Source organism: Cervus elaphus, chromosome 22 (genome assembly GCF_910594005.1).
Source record: "Cervus elaphus chromosome 22, mCerEla1.1, whole genome shotgun sequence".
Taxonomy (NCBI): domain Eukaryota; kingdom Metazoa; phylum Chordata; class Mammalia; order Artiodactyla; family Cervidae; genus Cervus; species Cervus elaphus.
Window position 1 is genome coordinate 59,508,416 of NC_057836.1, and position 8,212 is coordinate 59,516,627.

Consider the following 8,212-nt stretch of genomic DNA (forward strand, 5'->3'; position numbering starts at 1 on the left):
TTTTAGGTTTGTTTGTTTTTCCACTATGAAAATGAGTATAATTTCATTAAATAATTCTGTTGTTGTTGTTCAGTCCCTCGGTCATGTCAGACTCATTGCAACCCCATGGACTGCAGTATGCCAGGCTTCCCTGTCCTTCACCATCTCTTGGAGCTTGCTCCAATTCATGTCCATCGAGTTAGTGATGCCATCAAACCATCTCATCCTCTGTTGTGTCCTCCTCCTCCTCCTGTGTTCAATTTTTCTCAGCATCAAGGTCTTTTCTAATGATCGGCTCTTTGCGTGAGGTGGCCAAAGTATTGGAGCTTCAGCTTCAGCATCAGTCCTTCCAATGAATTTTCAGGATTGATTTCCCTTATGATTGACTGTTCTGATCTTATAGTCCAAGGGACTCTAAAGATTTTTCTTCAACACCACAGCTCAAAAGCATCAATTCTTGGGCGCTCAGCTTTCTTTGCGGTCCAACTCTCACATCCATAAAGGACTACTGGAAAAAACATAGCTTTTGACCATTCAGAATTTTGTCGGCAAAGTAATGTCTCTGCTTTTTAATACACTGCCCAAGTTTGTCATAGCTTTTCTTCCAAGGAGCAAGCGTCTTTTAATTTCATGGCTGCAGTCACCAAGTGCAGTGATTTTGAAACCCAAGCAAATAAAGTCTATTGTCGTTTCCATTGTTTCCCCATCTATTTGCCATGAAGTGACGGGACTGGATGCTATGATCTTTGTTTTTCAACAAAGTTTTAAGTCAACTTTTTCTCTCTCCTCTTCCACCTTCATCAAGTGATGGTTTATTTAAACTAAAAGTAAAGTATATAAAAACAAAGCTTTCATTGCCTTTTTCCTTACAATCTTATCTCTCCTTGTCATACAAATGCATCATATCAGTCAGTTAAATCATTAAAAAATATATTGGCCATCATTTCAGTTTTAGGTTAAGCGATCCAGCACTTCTAAAAGTCACCCTCACACGCTGAATACATTTGGAATTATTTTGTCTATAGATAATATTTAATACATCTCTCATTGTAGCCACAGTAGCAAAAATAGTGAATGGATGCAAGATATGGAATTACTTGGTCCTTTATGGACATGACTCTATACGGTTTTAACCAGTATGAGCCACATGTTGTTTTATCCACCACATATGCCCCAGGCTCATGGGAAATATGCCAGTGAATCCAAAGTGCCACCAACGGCCAAGAGGAAAATACTTTAAGGATCATAGACATGTTATCAACACTCTTTGCGACCATGGACTGTTGCCTGCCAGGTTCCTCTGTCCATGATTTTCCAGGCAAGAATACTGGAGTGGTTTACCATTTCTTTTTCCAGAGGATCTTCTCGACCCAGATTTGAACCCACATCTTCTGCTTGGCAGGTGGATTCTTTACCACTGAGCCATCTGGGAAACACTTTCAAGTTATGGTATCGTCTAATAAATACATCACAGAAAAATGTATTTATATGATTGTTTCTTTAAAAAATGCAGTTATTTGAATAAATTGGACAAAGCAAAAGGATTGCTTTAATTTATAGTCACTGAATAATATGACTTATTGTATGAAATTTTCCTAACATCTCCTGCTCGATTTAGAATGAGTGCTAGTAAATAAAGCAGGACTCAAACCTTTTAAGGTACAATGCAAAGAAAATAATCAAAAGAAAATAACATCAGCATGAATATAGAATTGTATTCATGAGAATGATATTGATCACAATGAATTAAATCTTTCATCTTTTCCCTTTAATACACTTTCCACCTAAATATATTTACAAGAAGGAAAAAGGAGAAAAAGAGACAGAGAAATGAACCACACACCGTGATCACATGGTTTGTCCTCCTAGGCCTTTCTGATGATCCTGACCTTCAGATTGTGATTTTCCTCTTTTTATTTATCACACATGTATTGTTACTGGAAACCTATTATCACCCTAACCTGAGTGGACTCCCATCTCCAGACACCAATGTATTTCTTCCTCCGAAACTTCTCTTTCTTAGAAATCTCCTTTACTACTGTGTGTATCCCTAGATTTCTGGGGGCAATCATCACCAGGGACAAGACTATTTCTTACAATTGTGCAGGCTAACTATTTTTCTCTATTTTCATTGGAGTGACTGAATTTCACATTCTAACCTCCATGTCCTATGACCACTACGTCGCCATCTGCAAACCCCTGCATTACACAACCATTGTGAGCAAGAAGTTCTGCAGCCTGCGTGTGCTCTGTGCTTGGGCTGGGCAGGTTTCTTACCATCTTCCAACGCCTTATGCTTTTCATCCAGTTGGATTACTGTGCTTCCAATTGAGCACAGTAATCACTTTTTGATCACTTTTGGTGTGACTGTTTTCCCCTTTTACAATTGTCTTGTTCACATTGATCATCTTGTGTGTGACTGTTTCCCTCTTTTACAATTGTCTTGTTCAGATACATGACTTCCAGTGGTAATGGGATTTTTACTTTGCTTTTGTTAGTTTGCTGTTCACCTTGGCATTAGTAATTTTGTACTATATGCACATTATTAGGGCTATTTAGAGAATTCCATCTGCTAGTCAGAGAAAAAAGGCCTTCTCTACTTGTTCCGCTCACATGATTGCCATTTCTATCTCCTATGGAAGCTGTATATTCATGTATGCTAATCCGTTGGCCAAAGAAATGGTGTAATTAATAAGAGGAGTAGCTATTCTTAGTACCTCTGTGGCCCCCATGTTGAACCCCTACATCTACACTCTTGAGAGACCAGCCAGTAAAAGAAGCTTCAAAGACATGGTCTATAAAGCAATGTTTCCTGCCAATAAGTGAGATTTTGGTAAAAAATGAAGGCTACTTTAAATAGAAATTAGATTAAACCCTGAAAATCCTAAATATCTGCATAGCTATGTTTGCTGTTTATAGTCTCTTAACAAGCCACATAATAGTTAATATAATAATTTCCCAATGTTTCTTTCACTTCAATGCCCAAGTTTCTCCAGTGCATTGTTATTTATATTTAAAATTATAGCAAATATTATTTCTCATTCAGAATTTTCTGGACATGAAACGTATTTCTTTAAGACATAGCACGATGTGAATAGATAGTTTTAATTCTGTTAATCAGTCCCTGAAAAGATCCTATAATGCAACATCATACTTCAAATGTAGAGTTTCAAAATGAGTGTGTAATTTCCAGTGTATTTTCGGGCTGAATGTTGACAATTTCCTATAGTTTAAGAATTTATATATTCAATGATAAGGCACTAAAGAGATAAAAGTCCAAAGAGATAAAATGTACATTAAATGTAGAATTTTTCATTTTGTAAAGTTCAGTACCTATTTTCAAGGTAAACATTTATCGTATTATGTACTAGTAATAAAATTCACATATTCTCTATCACTTTTGAAAAATACTTATATTCAAATAATTCAGAGTGAATGCAATAAAACTAAATCACTGCCAATTTCCTGAACTTAGTGATCATGTTTATGACAATTGTTTTTCATTCTTGGTGAAGGGTTCACAAACCTCCAATTTTTTAGGGTCTACTTTTTGAAATTTATTTTGTTTATTTGATTGGGTTATTTTCTCTTTCTTCATGTCCCTTGTAAATTGGGTTGCTAGGGAAAAAAAAATGCTCTTCAGAGAAATACTGATTTAGGAAATTCAGGAAACCATTTCCATAACTTTTGCACATTTAGATATCTTCACATAGATACTATGCAAAATATTGCATATACCTCTGGCCTATTTCTCATGTTTTTCTATCCCTATGGACATTGTCTGGCAAGTTTTCTGTTTCAGTAGTGATACAAAAGTTGATAATATGTTTATAATCCTCAGTGTATTTTCCTCTTCGCCCTGGTTGGTACATTTGATTCACCTGAGTATTTCCAATGAGCCTTGGGCATATGTGGTGGATAAAGCAACACTTGTCTCATGCGGGTTAAATTCCACATAGAAATAATACCCATAAAGGACCACATTAACTCCATATCTGCTTCCCTTCACTATTTTTGCTATCATGGCTGAATGAAAAATGTATCCAAATATTTTCTATAATAACTATAGAAATAAAATAATTTCAAATGTATTGAGAAAGAGTAACTTTCTAGAAGTGCTGGTTTGCTTAAACAAAAATGGAAACAGTTTCCAATATATTATTTGTAATTTCAACTGCCTGATGTGATGCACTGTAGGACAAAGAGAGGTAAGATTGCAAAGTAAAAGGCAATGAAGCTTTTCTAAGCACTGATTTATTAGTTCTTAGCTCAGCTTTTTATCAGGTACAGATGAATAATTGGCATTGCCATTCGTTTCTGATGTATATCAAGGATTATGAAAAATGAACATGCTTACATTTCCTGTTTGTCATAGGAATATATTTTTTCACTAGTTTTCAGAAAATTTTCTCTGAGTTTGGTTTTCCTTACTGAATAAAGGTTTGCAGAGTAACACAAGATTCTGTTTCAGACAAAAATAGTTCAGAATTCTAATTTGACCATTAACTAACTGTATGATTTTGTTCATATTATTTAACCTCTCAGTGTCAGTTTCTCCAAACTTAACATAGTGTTATTATAATGAGTAAATCAGATAAGTACATCAACCGCAGCATTGTCCCTTAAATGAGACTCTTCATAAATAGTTACTATTGTTTTATAGTGAGACCATCTTTCTTGAATGTGATATCTGATATTATTTTTAGGAATAATGAAGAGGACAATATTTATGTGAGTAAAAGCTTTAAAAAATTTATATAATTTAATTTTACTTTTAAATTAAATAAGCCCTTACAATAACTCAATGAGGCATTGTCCTCATTTTCACAGTGGGGGAAGGGGGTAAGCACAGAATCCAAACCAAAAATTCAGAGATGGTTATATTTTTAACAAATTTCTCTCGGAATGCAAAGCCCCAATAATCCCACACATTATAAATTAACTCCTGATCAGTTCATTTGTTCAATCATGTCCAATTCTTTGGGATCCCATGGACTACAGCATGCTAAGCTTCCTGTCTGTCACCAACTCATGGAGCTTGCTCAAACTCATGTCCATTGAATAGGTGATGCCATCCAACAATTTCATCCTCTGTTTTCCCCTTCTCCTCCTACCTTCAATCTTTGAAAGCATCAGGGTCTTTCCCAATGAGTCAGTTATTCATATGAGGTGGTCAAAGTACTGGAGCTTCAGCATCAGTATTGGTCCTTCCAATGAATATTCAGGACTGATTTCATTTAGGATGGACTGGCTGGATCTCCTTGCAATCCAAGACACTCAAAAGTCTTTCCCACATCACAGTTCAAAAGCATCAATTCTTTGGTGCTCAGCTTTGTTTATAGTCCAACTCTCACATCCGTACATGACTATGAAAAACCATAATTTTGACTAGACTGATCTTTGTTGGGAAAGTAATATCTTTGCTTTTTAATATGCCATCTAGGTTGGCCATAGCTTTTCTTCAAAGGAATAAGCATCTTTTAATTTCATGGTTGCAGTCACCATATGCAGTGATTTCAGAACCCCCCAAAATAAAGTCTGTCACTGTTTCCATTGTTTCCCCATCTATTTCCCATGAAGTGATGGGACCAGATGCCTTGATCTTTGTTCCTTTGAGTGTTGAGTTTTAAGCCAGCTTTTCCACTCTCCTCTTTCACTTTCATCAAGAAGCTTGTTAGTTCTGCCATAAGGGTGGTGTCATCTGCATATCTGAGGTTATTGATATTTCTCCTGGCAATCCTGATTCCAATTTGTGCTTCATCCAGCCAGCATTTTGGATGATGCAATCTGCATATAAGTTAAATAAGTGTTGACAGTGTACAGCCTTGATGTACTCCTTTTCCTATTAGGAACCTGTCTGTTGTTCCATGTCTGGTTCTAACTGTTGCTACGTGACCTGTGCACATTTCTCAGGAGGCAGGTAAGGTGGTCTGGTATTCCCATCTCTCTCAGAACTTTCCACACTTTGTTGTGATCTACATAGTCACAGGCTTTGCTGTAATCAATAAAGCAGAAGTAGATGTTTTTCCGATATTCTCTTGCATTTTCGATGACCCAAAGGATGTTCGCAATTTGATCTCTGGTTCCTCTGCCTTTTCTAATCCAGCTTGAACTTCTGGAAGTTCATGCTTCATGTGCTGTTGAAGCCTCGCTTGGAGGATTTTGCGTATTACTTTGCTAGCATGTGAGATAAGTGCAACTGTGTGGTAGTTTGAGCATTGTTTGGCATTGCCTTTCTTTGGAATTTAATGAAAACTGACCATTTCCGGTCCTGTGGCCACTGCTGAGTTTTCCAAAGTTGCTGACATATTGAGTGCAGCACTTTCACAGTGTCATCTTTTAGAATTGGAAAGAGCTCAACTGGAATTCCATCACCTCTACTAGCTTTGTTCATAGTGATGCTTCCTAAGGCTAACCTGACTTCAGACTCCAGGATGTCTGGCTCTAGGTGAGTGATCACACCATCATTGTTATTTGGGTCATAAAGATCTTTTTTTGTATAGTTCTTCTGTGTATTCTTGCCACCTCTTCTTTTTTTTTTTTTATTTTTTTAATTTTTTTATTAGTTGGTGGCTAATTACTTCACAACATTTCGGTGGGTTTTGTCATACATTGATATGAATCAGCCATAGATTTACACTTATTCCCCATCCCGATCCCCCCTCCCATCTCCCTCTCCACCCGATTCCTCTGGGTCTTCTCAGTGTACCAGGCCCGAGCACTTGTCTCATGCATCCCACCTGGGCTGGTGATCTGTTTCACCATAGATAGTATACATACTGTTCTTTTGAAATATCCCACCCTCACATTCTCCCACAGAGTTCAAAAGTCTGTTCTGTATTTCTGTGTCTCTTTTTCTGTTTTGCATATAGGGTTATCGTTACCATCTTTCTAAATTCCATATATATGTGTTAGTATGCTGTAATGTTCTTTATCTTTCTGGCTTACTTCACTCTGTATAATGGGCTCCAGTTTCATCCATCTCATTAGGACTGGTTCAAATGAATTCTTTTTGACGGCTGAGTAAAATTCCATGGTGTATATGTACCACAGCTTCCTTATCCATTCATCTGCTGATGGGCATCTAGGTTGCTTCCATGTCCTGGCTATTATAAACAGTGCTGCGATGAACATTGGGGTGCACATGTCTCTTTCAGATCTGGTTTCCTCAGTGTGTATGCCCAGAAGTGGTATTGCTGGGTCATATGGCAGTTCTATTTCCAGTTTTTTAAGGAATCTCCACACTGTTTTCCATAGTGGCTGTACTAGTTTGCATTCCCACCAACAGTGTAAGAGGGTTCCCTTTTCTCCACAGCCTCTCCAGCATTTATTGCTTGTAGACTTTTGGATAGCAGCCATCCTGACTGGTGTGTAATGGTACCTCATTGTGGTTTTGATTTGCATTTCTCTAATAATGAGTGATGTTGAGCACCTTTTCATGTGTTTGTTAGCCATCTGTATGTCTTCTTTGGAGAAATGTCTGTTTAGTTCTCTGGCCCATTTTTTGATTGGGTCATTTATTTTTCTGGAATTGAGCTGCAGGAGTTGCTTGTATATTTTTGAGATTAATCCTTTGTCTGTTTCTTCATTTGCTATTATTTTCTCCCAATCTGACAGCTGTCTTTTCACCTTACTTATAGTTTCTTTTGTAGTGCAAAAGCTTTTAAGTTTCATTAGATCCCATTTGTTTAGTTTTGCTTTTATTTCCAATATTCTGGGAGGTGGGTCATAGAGGATCTTGCTGTGATTTATGTCGGAGAGTGTTTTGCCTATGTTCTCCTCTAGGAGTTTTATAGTTTCTGGTCTTACATTTAGATCTTTAATCCATTTTGAGTTTATTTTTGTGTATGGGGTTAGAAAGTGTTCTAGTTTCATTCTTTTGCAAGTGGTTGACCAGTTTTCCCAGCACCACTTGTTAAAGAGGTTGTCTTTTTTCCATTGTATATCCTTGCCTCCTTTGTCAAAGATAAGGTGTCCATAGGTTCGTGGATTTATCTCTGGGCTTTCTATTCTGTTCCATTGATCTATATTTCTGTCTTTGTGCCAGTACCACACTGTCTTGATGACTGTGGCTTTGTAGTAGAGTCTGAAGTCAGGCAGGTTGATTCCTCCAGTTCCATTCTTCTTTTTCAAGATTACTTTGGCTATTCGAGGTTTTTTGTATTTCCATACAAATTGTGAAATTATTTGTTCTAGTTCTGTGAAAAATACCGTTGGTAGCTTGATAGGGATT

At 37.0% G+C, this 8,212-nt stretch overlaps 1 pseudogene; it reads left to right on the forward strand.

Annotated features, from left to right (window-relative positions):
* Positions 1–1,117: 1,117 nt before the first annotated feature.
* Positions 1,118–2,805, forward strand: LOC122680005 (annotated as a pseudogene).
* The last annotated feature ends 5,407 nt before the right edge of the window (positions 2,806–8,212 follow it).